General features: G+C 38.8%; 1 protein-coding gene across 1 annotated transcript in view; it reads right to left on the reverse strand.

The window, feature by feature from the left end:
• Positions 1-367: 367 nt before the first annotated feature.
• Positions 368-25,745, reverse strand: part of Toll-6 (Toll-like receptor 6) — a 30,911-nt gene continuing 5,533 nt past the window's right edge. Inside the window, exons 2-3 of the mRNA XM_043411893.1 lie at positions 1,183-1,254; positions 368-852 (exon numbers count right to left, since the gene is read on the reverse strand). The gene's annotated coding sequence lies outside the window, so the exon portion shown is untranslated. The remainder of the gene's footprint in view (positions 853-1,182; positions 1,255-25,745) is intronic.

The following is a 25,745-nucleotide window of genomic DNA, read 5'->3' on the forward strand; positions in this document are numbered from 1 at the left end:
TCACTTTCATTTTGCCCAGTTTCGCACAACCATCCGGAATTTCGTGTGTAAATTTATATCGAACGGAATCAGAATTGGAAACATTCCTATCACAAAAAATTTAAAGCATTCGTTGAAATTACAAAGTTCAACAAACATGAAAAATTTCAAAATATTCCACCAGCCTGAATTGAATTTCCCTCCGTTCACACACTATTCTGATGGTCGAAGTTTATGTAGAATGTAACGCGTGAGTATATTTTGAATTTTCCTGGCAAACATGACTACGCATTGACCAAACCGGATGAGGGATACGAGGCTGTATATTTAGAGCGGATATGAAGGGTGTATGAAAAAATGTGTAAAGGTCTTCGTAGTTATTTCGTGATTAAAATATATATAAATAATTTTATTGTTTATAATACACTGCCCTATCTATATTACAAATATACAAAACTCTTATTTACATTTACATGAGGACAGAGCCTACGCTCTCGACACTCGAACAAACGAGAGAAGTAGCGAAGAACTTTAATAAGACTTGGACCGTCCGATCCAAAACGATCGCCGATTAGAAAGAGGGAAAAAATTGTGTATTTTCGTTGCGATACAAGATACGAGGAGTATGCTGCGTTTTACACTAATTACGATTTCTTTTTTCTTTTGCTTTTTTTTTTCTTTTCACACTACGAAAGCTATCACGATTTTTATTTTATTTATTCGTTTTGTTTTTTTTTTTTAATTATTTTTTTCTTCGAAAGTAGAAATGACTATTTATTTTACTCGGCAAACGGCGTTACATGTACTCCAGCGCGATAGTCAGAAATTCTTCGTGATCATAAGTAGATAGAATAGTCTCGATAGTCCGGAATCCTGCAACCAGAAAAAATCATCCGAACTTTAATATGCGTACGTCGTGATGTGAGCGCACATAATAACAGTCGCTGTGACAAAGACACTTTTTTTATCGTTTGTCTTACAACCCCGTGATACAGCAACCACTTGAGGAAGCTAATGGAGGAATTAAGAAAAAAAGGATTCCCAAGCATCACGATTTAAATATTCTGAGAACTCACGAGAACTCAATAAATTTGGAATAGTCGTAAGTCGAATAGAATGAATTAATTTGCCCTGAAGTGACGAAAATTCTTCTGAATTATTCTTCGATTAATATGAGACGAAAAAATAATTAGAAAGACTCACCTTCTCTCCCGCGATTTCGAGATGTTCCAAACCTGGATAAAGATCGACAACATTTCTCGCGATGATCGTTTCCTGAAACAAAAGAAAAAATATTCCAGTTGAAAGAGAAGTTCTACCTTTCGAGCACATTTTTTACGCGCTTTCATCTTATTTCTCTCGCTCCCACTCGCTCTTTCTTTTTTCTCTCTCGTTTTTCGTCCTCTCCGAAACTATTCGGTCTTGTTGGGGATCTCACGCTCGCCGCTTGGCAAAAGGGGATTGAATGCAATCTTCTCGCGAAATTCTATTTCGTAATAATGAAGAAAGCTTCAATAGAATTCGATCATGAAAGAATTCAGTGACTCTGGCGTGAAAGCAAAACGACGGAGACGACTATGTAGCTCAGGAGATGGGCCAGCCAGCCTCGTAATGTATACGACGATCGGCTAAAGTCGCAGAAAAATCGATGAGATCCCCGGAATTCCGTAGCGCAGGGAAATGCTTCGTCCCATTCCCGCGATCCTCCAGCCTCGTTATGTGTACATAGACATAACGAATACGCTCCGTATATCTATAAAGCTCGTGCGGTATAAAGGAGCTGCATTACAGTGAACCTGGCCTGTATAACCCTGGCGTGATTTCGTGAGCTCATCATCTCTTGAAAACAACTATACTCTGGCGAATATCCGAGTTATATAAATGAAAACAAATGGAGCCGTTAAAGTGGCGACGAGTTAAGGGAGGGGGTGCGTTGACGACGCGAATAAGTTTTTTTCTCCCTGTAAAATGTCCTTAATCTGTAATTTACAGTCAATATTGCGTCATTCCGCTATGTAACACAGCAGTATTTATAATGTTATTCGGTCGGCAGTGTATGTTTGAAAGTTGAATGCTAGTTTTTACGGGAGTTCGAACTGTACTTTTTGCGGAATAACAGAGAGAGGGAGAGCGGGCTTGTAAGAAGGGAGGATCGAAATGAAAGTTTTCCTGTTACGATTTTTGCCTCTATATTTTTAGAGGGAGTTTCATTTTCATTTTAAATTAAACGAGAATGGGAATGTTTTTTTTCTCCCTCCGCGTAACGGAATATGATACATTTATAGCGACCGCTGTAGCACTACATTTGTGAGTAAAATAAATGTCAACGTTCGTGGAGTCAGGACGTGGGTCAACTTTTTTTCTCGATGGTATAATTTGTTGAACTCGAGTGCACTTGAATATCCGGTGAATTTAAAATTTTTACGACAGCGGGCAGGGGACGAAGGAGGGGGAGAAGGAGGAAGAGCGCAAGAAAAGTACGCGGAGCTTTTCTCTCAGGGTCTTTTTCTCGTTTCACTCTCGTCCCACCGACCGTTTTACCGTGTTTCAAGATATCGGCAGATCTATCGGGGCACCCTAGTGGAATGGCAAAAACAGGACAGAGCGCGACCGCTCCAGGAAAAGAGAGGATGAGGAAGGAAGGCGCATGGAAAACGAACGAAAGAAGAAGTGAAAGAGACAGAGGCGGAGCGAAAACTTTAAGAAACTTTTCTTTCGTCTTGCATCAGGAAATGGAGGTAATATCCATCTTATACAATCGACAAATATTCGGTATACAAGCGAAAAATATGAAAAAAGTGGTACGAGTAAAGAAAGACTAGTATTTTTCTGTTGTGAGGGATATAACGTCGTTTGCATATATACAAGCCCATTTATCACGGTATGATATTCGAAAAAATTTCAAGCTTTCTCAATGGATTTATTGGATCCATAAAAGTTCAAAGCGCAGTTTTCACATGTAGCAGACCATGTACGATCATTTCGTGAGCTGGAGATTCACAAAAAAAATACGAAATTGGTCAGACCGAAATTTTTGGCGACGTGATCGGTACAAAAGTTTGCTTTTTCTTTGCAATTATTTCATTTTGCTTTGGCACCAAACCACTCTATGGCAAATAAAAAATATAACAACTATGTGAAAGGAAAGTTGTGGATGTTCAGAGGAGGGCAAAGCACGGAATAGAATCATTTATTGCAGTAGCTTTAAACTTTTCCACAAATTAACTAAATTAAACGTTTATTCATTTCGGAACAAAACTCGCTTAATAATTTGACAAATAACTTTTCATACCAAAGGCCAAAGGTCTATAATTAAGGAAGTTCACGCGAATCTAATGGAAATCGAAAATTCTAACTTCAAGAGTTGAAATTTGGAAATATACTAGAAATATACAGAGTGCATCTATTCCCGGAATTATTATAGGATTTAACGTCTGGTTGTCGAGAAAACGATTGACGATAATCACATTTTTTGAAGGGTTATACACAGACTCTTATGACAGGTACACTTCCTGTGCGACGATTTTGATTTAATGAAAAAGGATCCTCCCAACTTTAAAGAGCCAAAAATAAGAATAAGAAAACATAATGTTTTTAGATATCAATGGTGTCTTGAGAAATCCTTGTTAAACGTAAAAATCACTTTGGAATGGAAAAAGAAAAACACTTATTTGAAGTTAACGAGTAATAACGACATAAACGGTGGAAGATTTGGCAACACCATGAGCCAACTGGTTTAAAATATATAATTATATGCATACGCATATAAATGGAAAATGGCTGTTGTCGTCACGTTTTGCTTTACGATTTTACTACGAAAGTATTTTAACCGCTATCATTACATTAAAAATTTATCGATCTCAACAAACAAGTTACACATAATTTTAATAATAGCGAGAGTAAATTTTAATCGTTTCTTTGATCACCAAAAGAGCAAAAAAGTTCAGTTGCTCGTCATCGTTCGAAGTAGAAGCATTAACTAAGTTAAGCTCACGCTGCACAACTCTTCTTCATACACCAACGATTATAAAAAATGATTTACGTCCACCGCCATCGTTATCATATAAATAAAAAACATAAAAAATTGAAGGGAGCGACAATCATTTTGATTTTTGCTTCAACTTCACGTGGAAATTTTTTTTCCCACAAACCATCAAAAAGCAGTTAGGATACCGAAAAACTTTAAAACCATACAAGATCTGGATTCATCGCCTCGAATTAGGTTCATTTAAGTATGTGCAAAAGGAGTTCGAGGTCTCGAATAATAATTTGATGGATGCGTACATCAATCATTCCCAGTCTATCTTCGAACTATTTTTATAAATGTCACAAAATATTAAATTGAACAGTGCGCAGTGCAATGAACGAATCGTCCCAACGTTCTAAAATTTCTGTCATGCCTCTTCTGGCACGAATGAATTGAGTGAATAAATATTGTCATTCTAATCCATTCCACTATTCAATTCGGTGTTACACGCATGAATGAATAATGGGCTCTCTCATAAGCAATGTTGACATCGAATGAAGGATCATGGTAGAAAGGAGAATTTGGATAACGACCGTGATCTCGTCATCATTCCGTCACATGCCGCGAACCCTTTAGTGTATAGCATCGTGCGCGATACCAACACGACCCATCAACAACAGCATCGTCGTCGTACTCGCAGAACGAGAGCGCGTAATTTGAAATAGCCAAGTGGCAGATCACTAGCTCGAAGCAGCCCTTTTCCCGAGTAATCAAGCTCAAAGCATCGTTTTGTTATAGTCAGGCTTATCTCAACGCTGTCGAAGCAAAGACTCGATTCCACTTGTCAAGTGTGGCCGGTATAAAGTGCATGGGGATTCGGAAAAATGTATGGCTGCCACGCTGCCTGAGTCGGCAGATCAAGCACTTACTACGAACTTGAGTATTCCGCACGAAAAGCCACGAGGGCTGTTAGAGAGTTGCATCAAATACAAGTTGCATGGGGTATATAGTTGTGAGCAATTCCCCGGCGTCTAGTTACTACCCTCCCGCCGCAATTTCGTTTACGTCCAGACATCTCGATCCATCGATTAATCGATCATTCTCGACGCTTGATTACCGTACGTGAGCGAATCATGGGCGACCTATAACCACGCAGCCAGGTTTGATTGTAATTATCGAGGTCTCAAATTTTCACGTTCGACGAGGCGAAACTTAATCGCCTTGAGCTGACGTCCTTCTTATATCGTTCAAGAAAGTGACGCTGCCAGATGTTGCCTGGGAATGTCTGCAACAATCATTCTCCTAAGCTCGCGGTTTTATTCTCTCCAAGATTGGAGTTTCTTTTCCGGTTTAACTGTAGAACTTGTGAGCGAGCTTGATTTCGAATCGGGATAAACGTCGGAAGAAGTCAAATACCGTCAGTCTTGATTTTTTTAATATTTTGTTAAGCTACATAAAGAAAAAATCAGACTATCGAAATTATTTGTTATTTTTCACAAATCATGTTGGATAATAATAATACGTTTCAACGAATTTTCAGTTATATTGAACTGACGAGTATGATTTGATTTACAAAATATATTTATTATGCTCAACAAAACCGTTTAGATACTTCAGTACTTGATACTCAAATCAATATATCGTGAAAGTTTGTGTGAATTAAGTAAAAATAAACAAATGTTCCGAATTCTTCGAACAAAAGATTTGGTTCACTGGTTTAGTTTATTCACATAAACAAAAATTTAGTGATTCGGATAAATGAACTTATTTATCGCAAGCATACGTTAGATCAAGCAACAAAATATCGATTAAAGACATTTAGTTGTTTTTTAATGCCTTTTTCAACGAGTCTACGCATTGCTAGGAAAAATATCTTATGGACAAATAAATGCACTTTAATTGTGATCTTTGCTTTTTCATATTATGTTATGTCGCATATTTTTTGTCCATGGTTGTAACGAATTTTTGTCGTTGGAGAAAGATCAGTTAGGCCCTGACCCAATGGACGAGAATTTTCAGGTGACCGCCTGTGGCCGGAAAAAAATTTAATATGTTTTTCGTGTGCCTGTTAACGGTCTCAATAAAAAATAAAACATATCACATTCTCCCAAGCTCCGATGGCCGCATCCTCTCATCGTGAAATTCACAACAAAAAGTAAAATTTCATCGATAACTGTATTTTTAATTGAAATTTCCTGTATATTGAAAATTATATCGCGAATAGCCTACGGTGAACATTGATGGAGTGTAACCCCGCAGCTATACGAGCATTTGCTCTCGTTCGAATGTGTACCGAGGTTTCGAGGACTTTATTCATCACTTTGGCAATTATTTGGTATTAACGAATCTTCGAAATTAGTTATCGCGAAGCAGCAGGGATTAGAAAACTATCAATCACGTGTATTTTTTTATGCTCATTGAGCCGAAGATAAAAAATGTTCGATTACGTTCTTTTGAATTTTTCATGTATTTTTCTCTTTCTGCCACTCGAATTCACCGATTCAAAAATCTTTTTCACGTCAATAAATCGGTAAATGGAAAAAGTTGTGTGTTTCAACAAGAGCAATCTCATGCCGTGGATACATCGAGCAGCACCAAACTCAATTTTCCATTTCATTCATCTCCAGCGTACTTTCTGCACCTGTCGAGACGGCGCTGATCCTCTCTCTTTTATGTATCGACATAGATATGTATAGTGAATGTACTTCGGTAGGAATTGACCGTCTGTATCGAACCAGAAGAATAAAAGACACTTGACGAATATTGTTTCTCCTTGAAGTTTCATTAAAGATGGAACTGAACCTTTTCCAAGCAACATCCCTTTTGTTCTGGCATTTATTTTATTTTTCATTCAGCAAACATTGCCGAGTAAAAGCTTCTTTTCTCTTGAAGCAAAACTTTTTCAAATAACAAGTCTAGAAAAATAATTCACTTGGAATCAAATGTCGAGCAAAAAGTTTCTCGTCAATTGAAAATTTAAACGACGAAGTCACCTAACCTTACCTCGAATTTTCGAACTTGTAATAATTCTCCAACGAGTTTTGACCCATTATAAAAAAAGCTTCGTCAATCTACGCAACATGTCAACCCATGGCAAAAATTGGTTGACAGAGACTTCTTGCAATCGGTCAAACCGCGTCAGAAAAAGCGTCCCTGAAGAAATTTGCAGCACTCACGGTGATGAGACACCGGTTGACCGACACTCGAATACCGGAAGCTTTTAACGCACGTTGTCCGGAAATATTTTTCGTCTACTTTCCATATTTGAGTATCCACTTTGCATATGATCATTTATTTGTATTTTTTCCGTAATTATCGTCACATTTAGATATTTTTAGATTTTTCCACTATTCGATTTATTTATAAGTCGTTTTTTTTTTAGTAATGAGCACATTTTTACTTCATGTTCGCCGGACTTTCGTACTTATTCAGTGCCTCAGCAATAATTCAGTGACGAATGCACCAGAGTGGACGAATAAATGTTTTTTAGTAATGATGCCTTTATACGCACAAAGAATGATGGTTGCTCGGTGCAAAATATGTCGCGGGGTTTATACAGCAAGGAGACGCAGGGCGCACGCTAGAGTGAGGAAAGTATGGAGAGTATATTCTATAAAAGTGTGGTTTCGCGCGTGCTCAGAGGGTGTGAGGATTAAAAGTACGTAAAAAAGGGTGGCTGGGAGCAAAGCCTTTGGGTAAGTACCTCGTTGACGAGTGTAATTTTTTCGATTCTTTTTTTTATTCCCCCTCTCTTTTCTGCCCTCGCACGTTCTCTTTTTCTTTTCTTTCCTTTCGGAACCCACCGGTTAAAAAGTTGGAATAGTCAGAGCCGCAGTGTCGCGCGTCAAGGGAGAATAAGGAGGTGAGTTTTGCACAGCTTGGACGTCTGCATGTTCGCTACTGGTTAAAACCCGGAGCACCTAGAAACCACAACTTCGGTAAAGAGCATCTCGCTTCGACTCGTTTGGAAAGCGAATCCGTGGACGAGGGAGTTGCCGAGGAGGCCAAAATGGAGAGAAAAAAACGTATTATAGCTCTCGACTCGCGATAAAAAGTACACGGAACTTGTAATGGAATATCGTCTATTCAAAGCGGCTTAACTCGCTCTCTCTCTTCCTTTATCCATATGGTGAACCACACGGACGGTCAATTCTCAGAGTGGCTTTAGCACTTCGCAATTTGACTATATCCACCGCACGTGCTATAAGCATACTCTCATTTTGTGTAAATAAATGCATATCTTTAGCTATGTGTACGGATGTTTTACATAAATATATACCAATAAAGCGGATATTCTTGAAAAGAACTTTCACACACATACAGGCAGAAAAATCGACGACCCCGACCCCCCCCCCCCCCACATTCACCCTCAACTCCGAAGCAATTCAATGCACGAACCTTCCCATTTCCTCTACCCCGTGAAACGCCTTCCGCAACGAATTTAAACTCCCACAACCGTCAAGAAATAAATACCGTAAAATATAGAGGGCAAAAAAATCGGTACAGAAATGTACAAATTAACGTCGGAAAGTTGAAATCCCCGTGTCGTGTATCCCCCACATTACTTGAAAATAAGAAGTTCCCGTGCCCCGGCTTTCACGTTAAACCTCCAATTAAGAAGTTTCCTCGTGAAAAAATAAAGCAAGAAAGAAGGAATCATTTTATAAACATTATTTTTTTCCTCCACTCGCTTATTTACATGTCGTAAAAGTTCCGGACTGCCCAAGATTCGTGCGGTTAACGCCTTTTGCGTAATGCAAATGAGGACAATTTGTAAACTGGAGAGTACGAGAGAGCGAAAAGGCGAATGCGCAGTTCCGTGGTACATTATATCCCCGGTAATAGAATTTTTAATGGCCTTCTCGTTATTTATCTTGTTCACATGCAAAAGTACGTACGTCTACAGTGGAAGTTTCAATAATAAGTTTGCATCAAGAATACAACAAAAAGTTTCCCTAGATCGTCAGTTCCTGGCAAGAACGATTTTTTTCCAAGATAAAATCGAATTGGAAATAGCGACATCTGCGTCGGCTCTTAAATTGATGGTTTCTCAGCTTTTTTCTTTTTTTTTTATACATTTGACTAGTCACAGTGATCTGGAACCGAACAAAGATTCGGGTGGCAAAATGCTGACAGCGATCTGGTTGATTTTATAAGCAGGCAAAATTTATGGCTCCGAGATTGATTTCGAATTAATCAGAGTGAAAGAGCAGAATTTGTAAGACAGCGAGAGACGTAACGAATAGTGAAAAAAATGAATTGCAGAATTAATCTCCGAGCCGCGAACGACGTAAATATACTATATTGGTAGAAAGCTTTGAAACAGAAAATATCACGGCTCAAACTGTATTTCACAATTATATCTCGGAACGATAGAGCAGGCCGTAGGGAGGGGAAGCAGTAATTTTTTCCAGCACACGGAAGAACGCGGAAGCGAACGTTTCAGAAAGTTGAATTGTTCCTTTTTGAGAGAAAAAAGAAGAGAAAAGGGAGGGAAGGAGAGCGATATCTGTGGCAGCGCACGGCTGCACATCGGGGATGTTGCAGGATCGTGGCACATTCTCTCTTAGCCCGTCGTCTTTTCGCCTATGCACGTATGTACGCGAGAGCAGGCTCTCCAGCACATGCAGCTTTTCTCTCGACGCGAAGCAGTGCCGCCGCCGGGTTCTCTGGCAATTTGTAAACTCAACGTGTGAGAAAAGTGGGCGAAACTTATAATAGAATCATCTTTTCACCACCGCGACCTGTCCCAAGAAAAGCCATGAAGAATTCAAGCCATTCCCTGCTTCCTTTTTCCTTTAGTTTTTTTGTTGTTCCCTATTCACTTATACACAGGAATACGTGGACTTAAAAATGGCGCAACTTTAACGACTCGGAGTACAACCTTAGTAACTTTACGCCTTTCTCATTCTCAGTGCGTTATAAACTCCCATCTTTTGTAATTCTTTCGTTTCACAAACCCGCGCGCACACACTTGTACAAGCGTGCTCCGGAAAAGAAGAGACGCTCGCGTCAACACGTTCGTAGAGTCTTTTCTGAAGGGGCCGGGCGCGCGTCGCCCGAAGAAATTTTCCTCTCGTCACCCAAAGGAATTTTTCTTGCGTCCCTAAACTCGACACAATCGTGGTCTCTTCCGCGCATAATGCAAAAGCGGCCCTATATCTGCCCGTTTTTTCAAGCATCGTGAGTTGCCGTTTCTTTCATGTTGTATTGTGCACAAAAGCTTACACATCTGTACGCCCGTACGTGTGTGCGAGCAGTGTGAGTAAAACGAGGGAAAACTGCTTTTGTACGATGAATGAAAATCTTATGTACACGCAGAAATGGTTTTTTTTTTCTAGACCTCGGATGACTGATTTTCGAGATCAATTATTTAGTATTCAGTTCAATTGAATCTTTATGAAAGGTTTTTCAAAATGAATGATGAAATATTTCAAGATTATTGCAATAAGTCCGAAAAGATTTCTCGTCGAACGTTCTCACTGCGGAGCCGCGCGATTCTTGACCGTATTTTCTGTGAGCCTTAATTGATAATACGTCGGGTATTGATAAAATTGTTTACCGTAGCTGCGGTAGAGTCGACCGAGAAAATTTGGCAAGCAAAAGTTTGGCCAATATTCGTGGTCCATCAGTGCTGCGGTGGAACTTTCCGACGGGATTTGGCAAGCCGGAGTGGCCCACTTTTGGGCTGGTTTCAGCAGCTTTCGTATTGGGCGATGGTCGAGTCCCACGCGTTGTTTAATTTTTTATTGATGAGTAAGAAGAAGTGGTGCATCAGCGAGGGAGAAAAGGGAGGCAGGAAGAAAGGGAAAGTGTGCTTGAAGATGAGAAAAAAATGAAGAGACGGAGAAAGGAAAAGGAAGAATGAAGGCTCATTGAAAGTACGAGGCTCGCACGGTACAGAGGCGACTCTAGCCCATTATTTTACGCGCACTAACCATCGGTCCATTGTGCACCGAGACATGAGAATGTCGAGGATTCATCGATACATCGATCGACGTGTATCGAGGGCTCCATAGTAAAAGGGCGTCGGATAACCAACCAGGATCGCATGCTCCACGTTGTTTCGCTTGTCAAAGGTCTACGTTATATTCCGTCTTGACTCTCTGGCTCCCTTCACGCTTTGTCGGTATTATGTACTATGTACTAAACCCTCCTATGTACTACACCGCTCCGGAACACACGAATTCCCTACAGAATGCATGTAGGAAGACACTCGTGCCGTTCGCTCGACTCTCCGAAAATCGGCGATGCGAAATAACCAAACATTGTCGCCTGCCCTCCCTCATGCTCTGCTCGCTTTCTCTCTGTCCGTTGTACTTCAAGCTAACCAAGCAAAATGCTCCCCTTGTACACACCCCGCGCGGACGCGAAATGTCTACTGTAAACATGCGGAAAAATCTCCGGCTTTCCAACATCATTTCCTTCCATTTTCTCCTCGTTCCTCAATCATTTGGAAATAAAATTGAAAATGTAGAAAACATTCTTTCGGAGTGTTTACAATATTCGCTCACTTTGGAATTTTTATTTAATGAGAATTGAACTAATTATTGAAGCGTCGTGGAAATTTCAGGGGACGGACCAACCGAGAGCAGCTAAAGAAATTAACCGAACTAAAGCGGAACGGTACCATGTATCAAAAATGAAGAATTTTTATGCAAATTGGTAGATACGGTAGAAAGTGTGTAAAATATTTGCTCACGAAATTTTAACGCGTTCAACCATACCGTTTCTGAGTAAATTGAATTAGTTTTTTACATTGGATCTCATGGAAAATCATGAAAAAACGCAAAAAAACATTGACAAACTACTTTTTAAAAAAGCCACTTTTCGATTAAACGAACACTAGTAAACCAACTGCCAAGATAACTCTAATTAACAAACTAAAGTAAACGAAAATTAATAAACGAAGATTGTCTCTCTCTTCTGGCGGACACAGCTTCAAACGCGGCAACGTCGCATCGATCAACGCACTCTCGTCCAGCTACATATAAACAGTGCGACTTACAGCTTGCCCTCGAGCTTGAGCAGAGCAGCCAACAGTCAAAAACTGAAAGCATAACCCTGCATTGCTGCTGCTGTCAAAGCAATTGTTTGATATTTTGAAATATAAAACAAGAAACTTTTTTCGCCAAAATTAGGAACATTATTATTGTTGAAATACTTATTTTTTCAACTCAAAGTACACAATTATCATTTTTTCATGTAAATTGAAAACGAGAAACTAAATTCACGTGCAGTTGGTAAGACGAGAGGCTTTCCACGTTAAAGCATAGCAGTACCCTCCTCGCCGCCTGCCCCGCAAAAGAGGTACCTTCGTAACATTTTAAAAAATTTCCTAATTCAATAATCGCAAAAGAGATTTATCAGTTTAGCGATCCATGCGAAAACATGAACGCGCCGAATACCTGACTCAACAATTCGAAAGTATTTTATAATAAAAACTGCGTCTGCGGCCACGCCCGTACGTTCGACTTAACCATCGTGTTTGGTGGTCTCGCTGATGACGGTCGAGCGAAGACGTCGATGTGAGGGCGGAGTTTTCGAACATGATACTTTTTGAATGGAAGAGGAAATGCGATTTTATATGAAGCAAAGTGTACACGTGTGGGAACGATCCGGCGTCGATGCTGCATGAAAAATAATGTATTCGATCTCAGCTCCTCATGGCCAAACGTTGGTCGAGCTCGGCTGGCTGTATGTTTATATACATAACCCCCATTTCTACCTGAAGAGAATTCGACACTCAACCGCTCAGTTTGGGATCTCAAGCACATTTATTTCGTTGAAAATTTGATATTTTTTCAATTCTACTGTAATCAATTAACGAAAATTTCAACTCGTTCATCTCGAATCTTCCAGGCATTACGAATGCGTCAGAAAAAAATGCAAGTACATTATTTATCCATTTTAAATAATTCAAGAGACAAAAATCTCTTGCGAGATGAAACTCAAGATTTTCCTAAAAACTTTTTTCCGTAGGTGCTGGAAAATAAGGAATTGTCGACTCCTTACAAAACAGTCGAATCCACGGACAAAACTTTTTTGACTTGGAATACCCTGTACGAATGTACACATACAGAATGAAAGGCGTTCACTAAACCTGCTGGGCTGCTTGATCAATGTCACAGATACAATCAACTTATACGATAAAACGAGTCGCCTCTCGGTCTCGTGTGTAAGCCTGGTATAGGTACAGAAATAAGAGCTGACTTTGTTGGCTGCCAATGGGTTTGTCAGATCAGATCGTTGATCTCGTATCAGGCGACATGGAATAGTTCGTAGTCAACCATGAGGTTCTTTCCTCATTTTGCCCTTTTTTTTCATTTTCTTTTATTTTCGAGCCTTTTTTTCGTCGTAACAGTGTGATCGAGTGACCCACTGGAAAATTGTGTAACGCCCATGTAACGAACGCGAGTCAGCGCACCACGCGAGCCTGTAGTTTTTACGCTTGAAATTTTACTCGATAATTCAGTGACACGGGACAAAGGGCGAGTCAGGTGGAAAGAATTTCAGCATTGATGAGATCGACGCGTTCGTATCCGCCGAAGAACTGGACCGGAGAAATTCAACACCAAACAATGAGTCGTGTGTGCGTGTCTGTAATTTATGTATGTGTGTGTGTGTGTGTGTCGTCTCTAGTTTCAAGGGTGTCGTCTCCGTGTCATAAATTATCAAAGAGAAATTTTGTCCTGTTTACTGCGAGACGAGTTTTACTGACAAGGAACATCACTTTGGTGTCCCCCTCCGATTTTCTTGAAACTGCTGTATGTGAAAGAGCATTCGAAAGTAAGAGACACGTATTTTTTTTTATCGGCGGAAAAACGGTTTTAAGGGGTGAAACCACCCTTGAAAGTAAGGCATGTCAGGGGGTGATTTTGCAGTTTCACCAGCAAGCACTCAACAGATTTTGATAAAACCAAAACCAAAATGTTTCTTATCTGAAGTGATGAAAAGTTCACCCTGTGCACGAAAAAAAAAAAAAAAAACAGGGGGTTAACCACCCTTACATTCTTATATTTCTCACGCCACAATGAAAAGGAACGAATATGATGGAATGAAACGGGTTCTATTTCCATGAAAACATGAAAATAAAGTTCACATGTTTTTGCATTTTTGCAAAATAGCAGTCTTAAGGGGGTAAACTACCCCTTTTTTGAATTTTCGTACTGTATGTGGCTTATTTCTGTTTTACATGTTTTTGCTGATTCGAAATATTATAATAATTTCGAATCAAGATTTTCTGAGGTATCAAAGTCAATACAAGACTCTGAAAGTGTGAATCTCCCCCACTCGATTTTCCTCTTTATTCGCTATTTCAAAATTTCTCCCTGCATTTCGTTCAATTTGGTTGCTCTGCATCGAAATTACGAATTCAATAATTTTAGGAACGTATAATGATCGTATTGACCTCAATCTTGGCGGGCAAGGGAAGGAGGAGGGGAGCCATTTGATATTTACTACGATTCAACTTTGAAGTCTGAATAAGTCTATGCTGTTGATCTTGTTTACTAACGAACATTTTTTAAATGAAACTTCAATACACATTAACAATTCATTAACCGTCTCATAGTATAGAATCGGATTTTATTAGATAAGTACATATATCGAAATAAAATATAATAAAACCTATCATTTCCAGCAATTATGGCTCATACGTTGTACAATAATGATATTCATCAAAAAAATGTTTCAAACACAAAGATTTTTTGCACCATGCACATTTTATAATCGCTATATTATTGCAACCAGGTATTTCACAGTGTGTTTTTGATTGACCGAACCCAAAATCAACAGGATTTTCGAAATATTCCGGTTTTTCCGTAATATAATTACTTTTAAACCATGAATATTTGAAAAGATTGATATAGCGTGGAGATGACAATTGATTGTGGGCCAAAGATTGCAGTTTGATTATATTATTCCTCAAATGTAAATTTATATCAGCATCCACTAATAGAACACTATCTGAAAAATGTCGTACAAAATTTTTCCATATCCTGAATCCAAATACATCAAGCGGTTGAATTTTTCCAGTTGTACCTTTTGGGATAATCATTGTGATGATTTTTTTATCATGAGGGGTGGCTTCACGTACAACTTTGGGGCAGTGTCCACTCCAGGAATCAATCAGTAATACATTGTCACTTCCAACATTCGGAAAAAAAACTTTTTCCATCCAAATTTTAAAATGATCTGTAAACATATAACAAATTATATATTTATAACTATATTTTGGAAAAAGTTGATGCACCCTTAACGATAATACGCACCGGAAGTAAGTTTCCCAGATTTCGATGCTGTTACTATGACGTTATCTGGCTTAAACAATTCGTTCGTTACTCTCGGTCCAAATTCACCTTTTGCCTCCTTTAATACTATGAAAAGTGGAGAAAGTAGTTTCCCGTTGGCATTTATTGTTGGCTGAATCGTGTAGCTATGGGTCGTTGAAGACACTGATTGTACAACGCATTCAACTTTTTTCGATCCTTCCATCGCTAAAGTTCGTGCTGAATGGATTTCCAGTTGAAAACCGCTTTGGTCCGAATTATATACATTACTTGACCCATACTTTTCTATTAGTAATTTAACATCTTGAACAAATTTGTCCGCATTTGTTTGCAGAAGCGCTTCTTCCTCCACAGTTTTTCTCGTTATAAATTTATTAATTTTTCTGGAAACAATGCGATGCGATTTCTTAAATTTCCATAGCCAGTTATGAGAAGCTTTGAATCGTATATCTTCATGGCCTATTTCTTTCTGTGCCTGTAGAGCCCACTTTCGAAGGTCAATATCATGAACAATGACACCCGCGTCTACAGCAGTTTTCATATTCCGTAATGTGTATTCAGAAATTCGAGCAAGTTTTTCTTTATATGTACCACCCTTGTTCAGTTGTTGTGCCCAGCGTCGTAACTGCCGTATGGATTTTACAGATTTGTATTTTTGTTTGACGGTTTCAACACTGTAATTCTTTTTTTTACCAGATCTCCAATATTCAACAGCTTTTTTTTTATAATCATAGCTCAGCTCATCGTCACCAGAACAAGCGTCGGAATCGACATCATCATCCTTTTGCCATATCATATCTTCAACAGCAATTGCTTCGAACTCTTTAAATGGTTCTTGAAAATCAAGAGTTTCTTCCTGTATCATCTCAATCCCGTTGTAATCTTGCATAGAATCGATTAAAATTTTTTCGAAATTCTCCTTCATCTCTATTTCTGCATTATTAACAGGAGTTTGTGCAATGTTCATAGCTTCAAATGTAGCCAGTAACAATTTGATAACGTTGATTGGGTTGACTTTCATGCTGGTAAAAGTAGTAGGCACAATACACCAAAAGCACAGAAAAAGCACGCACGATTTGGAGCTCACTCAAAAATGCACTAGTACAATGCTAATGGTTACCGCCTTCGAAAATAAGTATCGAAAGAAAAAAATATTTATTAATCTCACGATGCCTGATAACGTTTTTATCTGATGCATGACTCAAGAATATTCGGAATGACTAATGTTATTCGGTGTGTGAGAATGCCAAAAATATCAGGTGATCATAACTACTTGATAACATTTTTATCTAGCACAAACACCGGGATCATATGTCTACGCCTCTATTTTTCCGCCAAAGTTATGAAAGTGTTTTATAGAGGCATTTTTATCTGTAGCATGGTACCTATTCATTTACGTGCAGTTTACAAGCTTTCTATGATCACCGAAAAAGTAGTTGTGAGAACTTCCCCCCCCCCCCCCCCCCCCCCCGCCAAACCGACACCATCCAGGTCAATACGAGTTTTATATGTTCCTAAAATTATTAAATTTGTAATTTCGATGCAGAGCAACCAAATTGAACGAAATGCAGGGAGAAATTTTGAAATAGCGAATAAAGAGGAAAATCGAGTGGGGGAGATTCACCCATTCAGAGTCTTGTATTGACTTCGATACGTCAGAAAATCTTGATTCGAAACTATTATAATATTTCGAATCAGCAAAAACATGTAAAACAGAAATAAACCACCTACGGTACGAAAATTCAAAAAAGGGGTAGTTCACCCCCTTAAGACTGCTATTTTGCAAAAATGCAAAAACACGTGAACTTTATTTTCATGTTTTCATGGAAATAGAACCCGTTTCATTCCTTCATATTCGTTCCTTTTTATTGTGGCGTGAGATATATAAGAATGTAAGGGTGGTTAACCCCCTGTTTTTTTTTTTTTTTTTCGTGCACAGGGTGAACTTTTCATCACTTCAGATAAGAAACATTTTGGTTTTGGTTTTATCAAAATCAGTTGAGTGCTTGCTGGTGAAACTGCAAAATCACCCCCTGACATGCCTTACTTTCAAGGGTGGTTTCACCCCTTAAAACCGTTTTTTCCGCCGATAAAAAAAAATACGTGTCTCTTACTTTCGAATGCTCTTTCACATACAGCAGTTTCAAGAAAATCGGAGGGGGACACCAAAGTGATGTTCCTTGTGAGAGCATCGATCGTAGAGTACTTCATAGTGAGGAAAATTCTATTTTCGTATATATAGAACCGCGTTCCGATGTCATCAAAGTTCAGAGAAGTTCGGGCGCATATCGTTTAGAGCCAGATCGACGACCCTTGAGCACTCGAAATTCCATCGCGCGACATTCTCCAGCTTCGTACTCCATGCGATTATATTATGAATTATTCAGACATATAAACAATGTTGAATATGCTCCGGAGTGTAGGAAACAGTTACTTTTATTGATTCTCTCAAAATTTATAGCGAACTCGATTCTTTAATTGAAGTTGACGTTATGCTCCATTGGACCATATCGTGAGATGAGCGTGTGACAGAATTTTCGGTAAATAAATCATTTGCACCGTTGTCGACAGCCCAAAACAAAGCGACGCTTTGTTTTTTTATGAAGTTTTATGTTTTTTCGTAGTTAATGTTGTAAATTATTGAAATAATTTTCCTGATATATATTATTGCTACTTCACTCTGTCCACATTAATTCGTTCACCCATGTGGCTAGGCTATGAGCAAATAATCCTTCCTCCCCCTTCTCGTCCTTCTTCCTCTCGCTCTCTCTCACTCTCTTGTTCTCTCGTGAGATCGATAAAAACTTTTTTTACTGCTTCTGTTGGTTCCCCACCGTTTGCGCACGGCTATCGCGTAACAGAGTCAACGAGAATGCTCCTTTTCCCTTCCGAAGCTTTTCCTCTTTTTCTCTTCCCATTGGTCTCATCGAGTCAGTCTCGTTTCACATACATAAAAAACGCTTTGCAACATTTTCCCACCGGAGCCCCGAGGGCACTCGGCACGATACTCTAAAAAATCGTATTCCTCGAAAATACATTCATACGTACAATACTCGCCATTTTTCATTTCCCGATGTAATTGATAGCTCATATCAGCACCGCTGTTCAGCGAAAAAAAGCAACGAAAACAAGAACATTTATTACGAATATTGTTTATCCGAGTTCTGCTTTCTGTTCGCTCGCACGAACCAAAATAAAACAGAGCACCGAAATATGATAAGGTGATGAAATAATGGAAGTTATCATAGCCCGAATATTTGCTACATTTCCAGAGTGTATCAAATATAAATTCCAAAAATTCACGGAGCCACTTCAATCCTGCAGTAGAAAATTCCGAAGTCGTACAAATAAATCCACTCCAAATATGAAATCCGGTGTTTTAGAGAATTTTTAATGTTTCACGAATAATAACGAAGAAAATTTTCGTATATATATAATTCGGAATCACAACAGTAATTTGAGGATACTAGCAATATAAGTTATGCTCACTGTAGCAACTAAAGTCTAAATTCGATCGACTTTTACTCCCTAATTAAAGACATAATCACTTTAAATTAATGTCAGAGTTATTAATTAGAAATTGTAAATAAATTTTTCCAACTTATGTTTTGGCGAATGAAATTACAAGAATTTCTTTTCTGTGTTTTCTGTCTTTCATCCGGCACTGTTTTCCCCAATTCTCATTTAAATACGAAAAATAAGAACATTGAAATAGCAGTCGAGTCGATGCTGTTACCGAAATTGTTCAATTGTGCTACAACCCAGCAGTTTGGCAGCTTGATAAGCGAAGGAACTTGAAAAGGTAAAATTGATAAATTTTTTAGCTCCCGCACATAGCAATGCACTCTGAATTGCTAAGGGGCTTTGACGTGGAAACGCTATGTTTTCACAGTCCGATAAAGGTAGGGAAAGAGTCAGGACGGTGAGCGCAGAGAGCGGAAAGAGAGTGAGAGGGAGAGAGAGAAAATCAATGAGCAGCATGCAAGAAGGACGGAAGCTAAGGCGAAGGAGAGAACAGCGGTCGCAGCAACAGCCACAAGAGAGAAGCAGCAACGAGAACAGCCCCACCGGCACTTCAGCCCCTGCGGGCCACAACCCCATTTAATTCCCGTCACGTTCTCCTTTGTGTGCTGATTGATAGATTGATTGCATTTCCAAATTCGCGTCGATGCTGCACCTTATGGTGGCATCGTTCGACCTCGAACTGTGTTCTTCATCTATGTTCCTCGTTTGTCCCCTTGTCCTTTGGTCGAGAAATACTTTTCCCTCCATGGGCCCACCCAACGAATTTTTCTCTTTTTGTAACAGCAATTCTTGCGAAAAAGAGGGAAGTCCCCTTACACGTTTATCGCCCGGCCTCGTCTCTGGCTAATTATCAGGGCGAATTTGTGCGATCGAGCGAACTAACAAAAACAGCAAATTGATTTTTTTGAATTTTCTTTCGTCCCCTTCGTCACCGCCTCCCCATCACGGGTCCTCTTCGACGCCTCGGAAAGCATCTCCTCACACCTCGCTGAATAATCTTCATCTCTGCACAATCCTGCAGTGATATCTTGCCTTGACCGCAGCCCCACTTCTTTCTTATCGTCTCGACGCAGCGAGTTACGTCACGGGTACAGCAAAACGTCGACTCCGGGTCGTCATCTTGTCTATATCTACAACCTACTTGCTTGTCGTGATCTCTTCTTCTACATTCATTCGCATATATGTACATGCTGAATCGCATGTCGCGCCGTCTCTTTTCTTCGCTCTTCCGTCTTTACACGCTACGTAAAAACAGAGCTTCACCAAAGAAACTTTCTGCATAGCCGAATGTACTTTGCTCCTGAGCAAAGCTCAACTTCTCCCCTTAAACGACTTCTATCTCATGCCGCAAATGGTTGTTTTTAATCAAAGAAAATTTCGAATTCTCTTGCGCCATTTATTTTTGTTGCATTCAAATGGGTGACCTCGAAAGCGGCTTCCAACGTTGGTTATTTCATTATTTTATCTGTAAATTGGAGTGAAAATATATCACCGACTTTTTCTAGTGTTTATTTTTTAAATCCATTTGAATATTCGATCGGAAAGGAAGGTCCTTTCAACGCTGATTTCGATATAACATCCGAATGTGCGAAGACTTTTTTATTATTTTTTAACAAAGGATAAAACATTTTTGCGTTCATGTTATTTTTATTCCCTCATCCGTACGTAGGAAGACGTAAAAGAGAATTTCGATCATTGTTTTAATCAGTGAGTCGAGTTCATTGGAATGTTCAATAAAAAAACTTGGCTTACTAATGAAAATAATATACGAGCGTTGCTTTTTGAAGTTTCAATAGTGAAGTTCAATTGCAGAATAAAAAATGAACTGATATAATCAAATGAAATTTGGTCAAAGTTTGTTGTAATTAGATTATCGAAGTGTGTGTATGTACATTTGACTTTATGCACCAAACTCAAGTTGTGTTTCACCACACTTCGTCAAAGGTAGTTGAAAATTAAAGTTCACTAAAGGGCGTTATGGGTCGGATGTCGACAACCGCTGTTGCCGGAATGTCAATAAACTGGCGTGGAGACTCCAAACGAATTAATTGCATTTTTGGAAATCTCCTGTGTACTCGGAAATCCAATCTCGCAGTTTCCTCTGCGAGATATATTTCTCTTCCTATTTCCCTTTTCCATCTCTCTTTACTCTTCCTCGCTCTTTCTAACCAACAACGAATTCTTGCGAGCAGTGGAATTCGTACCGAATGTGGTAAAAATCGATTGTGTTTCCCAGAAAACTGGCTCAACAGCGAGAGATGTCTAGCGGGCATAGAGACAAAAATATATATACATATATATGAATATTTTTTTTTATTAGATTCTACGAAGCGTGTGGATTGAACGACTATCGATGTTGGGAAAAAAGTAATCATTAGAGCGATATTGACTATTTAGAGAACTTGTAAAATGAGACTCGTTGCCTGATATCACAATAAATTTGCATATATAAGCGATCGCAAATGCGATCACATGCCCGAAGGATCGTATTTTATGGGTGTCTAAATTGGATCGATTTTTACTTCCTAATTGAAGATATTAACACTCTAAATTAATGTCAGAGTTTTTAATTCGAAATTGAAAATAAATATTTCCAACTTATCTTTTGGTGAATGAAATTACAAGCCATTAATTAATCTGGGATCCATCACTGACTGAACCCCACACTTCATTCGTCCCTGGCTAAAATACTATAGTTTTTTATGCAAAAAATCGCTTTAGAGAGCGCAAAGAATAAACACAAAGGAAATTGGAGCAAGAAAAAAGTGTTAATAAAAAGACAGAAGGCTATGACAGGAATGGGCCGAGCCAAGAAGAAACAAAATGCCGAATAAGCAAATGTGTGGTTATACGAGTGCTCATTACCAATTTCGTTCAATCTTTAACGTAATGTATCTTTATTACTGGCAAGACAATCGTTTCGAATTTTTTCCCAAACTTTCGTTATATACTTCTTTGTTATTGTGTACTTTTTTATAAACATGAACGTTGCATTCGTTATATGGAAAGATAGACGATTTTTTAAGCATAGTTCCTATAACCCTATGTATTTTATCTCATATTTAAACATGTTTATCTCAATAACCAATAAGACAAACCCTTTAAAATTTGAAATGCGTGTCAGACGACTGCCCATTTAAACTCTGTGAAAATTTCAAAACTTTCTTAAGAAAATCGTTTCGTGCATGAACTACCTTAAATTAGTAACAAATAAGATTTGTAATCGTAGGATCCGATAAATTTGGAGCTTAGCTACACCTGACGGTTTATAAATTCGTGTCATTTTGAGAAAGTACCCTGATAAAAGCTCCTTTCGTAAGTGATTCGAAACAGTTTGTACCAGAGTGTTGAGGGTAAATGGGCGTCGTTCCGGAGCTGACGTAGATATCTAACTATTCTGCTGAGGATTTTATTCGACGAAATCTCATCCGTCCTCATGGTAATCTTACGGACGACATGACCATACGAAATCCTCAATACAAATGAATTAGATTTTTTTTCCTAGTTCCATATAAATCGGTAAGAAACTTCGACATTGCTTTTGCTTTTTTCTCAGTTTTTTCAGCCCCGATCATAAGTTTCGTGTTCGAATATATTTCAAGTTTGTAGTTTTACAATCCCCTCCAATTTATTCACAAATTATTCAGTTCGTAGCTCGCAAAGAGCATACGGTTCCTCTTGCTAGAGCGGAATTTAGAACCGCGTAATGCGATCGTGCATTAGCACCAAAACCAAGCCGCTACTTTGCCTTCCATTTGCCAACCAAGTTAAAGAGGCTCCTGATACTAAATTATTACTACAGCTACTTTCATTATTGCCGTCCATATCAATGAAACCTTTATCAAACGATTTTTTAAGTTCCTACCTGATTTTACTGTTATATTGATTTACAGTTTCGACAGTAATTTTTAACGACTAACGAGACTGGATAGTTTTGGAATTGATTGTAAGATTTTCGCTTAAAATAAATTTACTTTTATAAATATAGCGAATAACACTTTTCCAAAATACGAAAAGTCAATATTTCAACAGACATTGAATTTCCTCTAAATGATCAGTACACGGAGTGATTGGAATCGGATATTTTGAGAGGATCGTAAATTCGATTGAGATCATCGGCTTTATATACACATGTATCATGTGAATATCAATTAATCGAACTGTAACTTTGACTAAATCTCGTAGGGTATTCACTGATAGAATTACATCATTTACCGTTCTCGTCGAATTATGAGATAATTCAATCTAGCCGATCCGCTTATACACCCAGAGAATCGCAAGCACTGGCAGGATTGTCTGTCGAACTCGAAGGGACCGCTAGAGCATCAGATCTTTCTGTCCTTTCTATTTTCTCTCTCTCTCTCTTTCTGTCTTCTCGTGGCTGTTAACTCTTCATCGATTCTCCTGCGGTGCTGGCGCACCAATTTGATTCGATCCATTCCAATAATATCCAAACGACTTTACCGTCTCCCGTTCCCGATTAATTGCAACTCTATTAATTATGACTCAGGAGAACTTCTAGCATAATTAATCTTCGGCCAAACTACTTTAGTTACGAGACCAGAGACAAAAGACAATATTGGTAATAAGATTCATCAGCGATTCCTCAACCATTATCGTTGGAATGAAAAAACACGCAAAGTTAACTCTATCGCATTTCTGCCTCGATGAGCCTGGCCCAGGGACGAACTAGATCCAAAAACAACAGACTTTGTAGATAGAAAATTGATGGGATTCGATCGACTACATTTTCATCGACCGAACGTAATCTGATTGGAAATTTCCATAATTCCTGAACCTCCGCTGATTAAAATGATTTCCCATGGAGAGTTTTACCATATTTTTACATCAACCTGAATGTTTTTTTTTCCTTTAAAATTGTTACTTCTGCTTTCGCTGTAACCGACTTGCTCTGAAGTATTTAATACTGGAGAGATTGATTAATGTATGTTTATTCAAAAATCTTTTTCCAAACACACGTTTCAGGGATCAATAATACATATCGTTTATTCGTTAATAGGAAGGACGTCAATTCATGCTATTTGCACATGCGAGAGCGACGAAATGGGTATTTTCTCGGATCAGGACAACGACAAATAAAATGCCGTTTCGCATACACGACAATAAGGCTCTCGTAGCGCATTGTGCGTGTAAATGTATTTTTTGCGTAATCCCATAGGGACAGTGACAGAAGGAGGGGCGAGGTGAAAAGGAAAAGAGGCGTTCGGTGATACCTATGTATTCAGTAGGAGAGATGGAAAAGAGAGCGTTGGGCGTATCGATGCAGCTTATCGGCAGCTCAGCCGTTAATGGAAGTTGCAGAGGCGCGAGCGACCGCTCTGCAGTGAGAAAAAGCGAAAACTAGAGAGAGGAAAAGAGAAAGGGCGAAATGGAGAGAGCGCGGGAGAGCGAGAACGAGTCGGCAAAGGAGAAAAAAAGATGGACGAAAGGTTAAGGGACAAAAAATGTCCCCGATGAAGACCCTCGTGAGACTAGAGTTGCGAGAAGCCGGTTCCCTCTAACCACCATTTTCCGGCTAACCGAAATTCTCCACCCGTCTGTACGGCTTTCCGTGAGTTTCCTCTCCCTTCTCTTCATCCCTCTCTCTCTCTCTCTCTCTCTCTGATCCTACTGTGGCGATTCGTCATTCGCCGCTGGCATGTCACATAAAATAAAGCTAGGGGATATAAAAAAAAGCCTTGGTATATGAATCAGTGCCTCCATGGTGAAACGATCGAGGAACGACTTTCACGCTCACGCTTTTCCTATATATTTTTTCTCCCTTTGTCCAGATACATCTATATCTAATAACTATGTTTACCGATATATGTATATCTGGCTATAAAGACGATAGAGAATTTGTCGAGACTGCATTTCCTCAGAAAAATCCTTTGCAAATTTATTGCAACGTTCCTCTTTCTCTCCCCCTCTCTTTCCCTTTTTTCTTTCTCTCCTTTTAGTTCGTTTTTCGTTGAAGAATGCTGCACGATTTATGCTTGATCACCGCGTTGAAGTAATGTTTGTTAACTCTCCTGTAACGAGAATCGCTCTTCTTTGATTGCTCTTCTATCCATGGCTCTATCAAGAGTTGCAGATTTAGTCTTTTGGATTAATATCAGCCATGGCCACCCTATTTTTAAAGTTCTTTTTGTCGTTGTTCAATAACCGGTGGAGATATAAATGAACCGGGAGCACGGGAAATGTATTTTTCATTCAATTTTAACTATTCATCCAAAAGCGGATCGAAATAGAAATGAAAAGGTTTGTCTGCATTGCTCGGACATCAATAATTCGACTAGTTCTATTATTACTGAACTGCAATGGAAATCGTTTAGGGAATCACAACAGTGAATTGGTAAAATTTTCATACCAGGGTTCTCGTAGATTCAATAAACTCGTACAGTATAGAAAAATGTTTCGTTTCAATTTCGAAAATTTACAAAATTGCAAAAAAAACTATTATTATTAGGAATAATTTTCTTCGATGACGCTGAAGTTTGCAACGTTGGAGCCCAACGAAATTAACGAAAATAACATTTATAATTCACCAATTTTTTATTTCGCGAATCATTGGTGTAGACTGAAAAGCTACGAATTGCAAATTAGGCAAGTTACAGGATTGGAGAATTACTGGAATTATTGGAGAGTTTTTAAAAATTATTTCGTTGGACTCCAACGTTGCAAACTTTAACATCATTTTCTTCGAGCAAGCTCACACGCGAGCCTAACTACATTTGAATTTTCGATAAGTTTATTTTACAACCCTTAAGGGAATTCAATACTCCCCGTAACTTTTCAATTCCATCATATTACAGTAGCATTGTTTACGTCTTGTGAGCCCCTAAATTCCTGCAATCTCTTGATCGTGACATATAAAACGTTGGAGATAGTCGCTTTACGACACGTAGGTACGATGTGCCAGAGGCACTACCTATAATCCGGATATTCCATCTCTTTTCAAGCCCTCCATATAGATATATTCG

The sequence above is a fragment of the Venturia canescens genome, chromosome 2 (genome assembly GCF_019457755.1).
Source record: "Venturia canescens isolate UGA chromosome 2, ASM1945775v1, whole genome shotgun sequence".
NCBI lineage: Eukaryota > Metazoa > Arthropoda > Insecta > Hymenoptera > Ichneumonidae > Venturia > Venturia canescens.